The 1,502-nt window shown below is 55.7% G+C and overlaps 1 protein-coding gene across 1 annotated transcript in view; it reads left to right on the top strand.

The window, feature by feature from the left end:
* The first annotated feature begins 978 nt into the window (after positions 1–978).
* LOC107117157 (engulfment and cell motility protein 1) overlaps positions 979–1,502 on the top strand; it is a 346,435-nt gene continuing 345,911 nt past the window's right edge. Inside the window, exon 1 of the mRNA XM_015419223.1 lies at positions 979–1,253. The gene's annotated coding sequence lies outside the window, so the exon portion shown is untranslated. The remainder of the gene's footprint in view (positions 1,254–1,502) is intronic.

Raw genomic sequence — 1,502 nt, forward strand, 5'->3', positions numbered from 1 at the left:
TGGGGGAGGGAAAGGAGATTGTAACCACTCTGAGACTCCCGAGTGAAGGGTGGGGTATAAATCCAATCTCTTCTTCTCTTCTATAGTCACAACAAGGATCCTCACCCTGCAAGCTCCCAAGGTATGGTGGGGATTCCAACCTGGGGCTCTCCAGCATCTTAATCTGACACTCTAACCAACATAATAGCCAGCAAAGTTTTTCTTTAAAAAAGCAGCGCCAAGTCTGCACACCGAGCTGCTAAGGCACAGCTACATCAGCCGGTTTACAAGTTGGCAGCCTCCCTTAGAAGTAGGCGGTCTCCCAAATCAGCGCTCTATTTTGTCTTGCGGAAACTAGGCTATTTTGTTCGTCACTGCCCTCGTTGGGTTATGAGCTGAATTGCACTGCAAATTCCAGCACACGTCAAGAGTGTCGAGGGGGTCAATCAAATTACCGCAGCTAATCTTTGACAGCAATTGGCTTCGAATCCCCCACCCAGCCCGGGCCCGCTGCATTTGCGGTACGCAGCCCCTGATTTGTAGAGGCACATGATAAACGCATTACTAGTTCCTTCTCCCCACCCCCCTTTAAAAAATTGCGTTTTAACTATACAGAGGAAACCGTTAGGCACCTGTCTATCGCACACCCCCTTAAGTTCGAAAAGTGGAAAACAATTTTTCTCATGGTCACACCCGGAAACGTTTGTATCCCATCGCTTACTTCTGGATAAATGTAGTAAAACTCGGGTAGTGGCTTGCTGCTGGATCAGGGTTTTTAATGCACGACGCCTAAACCGCGATCGTTGTGTTATTTATTTATTTATTGCAGCGCAGTCTTGCGCACGCCACGTACGTTATGTTCAGAAGAGCAAACCCCACTGAGTGAGAGTTCAGTGGGACCGACTTCCTCCGTAAGTGTGCCGAGGACTGCAGCCCGAGCGAGGCGTCGCTTTTGCATCATCTCGGGGGGCTTCTTCACAGATGCAAATCGCGTCTCCGGCCAGCAGGAGGAAGGAAGAGGAAGTGAGAGTCGCAGCCGCCGGGAGCCAGCGAGCGTCGCTTCGCTGGAGTCTGACGATGGGCTAGAGGCAGCCGGAGAGGCACCAAAACAAGCCGCGGCGAAGGGGCGAACTTCAATGGTGGCGGAGGAGGCGCTTGCACGGCCGGAGGAACTGCTGGGCGCTCCAGCCTCTGCGGCAGGGCGGCCAACTTCCCTCGCTGCGCTTGGCGCGGGATTGACGCCGGCTGGCAGGCAGAGGCTTCCTTGGCAGAAGGTACTCCGCTCTCCGACTTGGGGGCGAGCGGGTGGGTGAGGGCGGAGGATGATCGCCCGGCGGCGACATGTGTTTCTCCGGAGGCAGCAAGCAAGAGGGTGCACAGTGCTGCGGGCGGGCTTACTTGGGCAATGACTCACCCCGGCTCTGTGCCCTGGCCGAGGGTCTCGAGGATCGCCAGCCTGCGGCAGGAGTGCGATGCTGCCTTGGGGAATAACGGGAACTGACTACCTGCATGGAGGGGGGGGG

The sequence above is a fragment of the Gekko japonicus genome, unplaced genomic scaffold, assembly GCF_001447785.1.
Source record: "Gekko japonicus isolate JY-2015 unplaced genomic scaffold, Gekko_japonicus_V1.1 scaffold190, whole genome shotgun sequence".
NCBI classification, from domain to species: Eukaryota; Metazoa; Chordata; class Lepidosauria; order Squamata; family Gekkonidae; genus Gekko; species Gekko japonicus.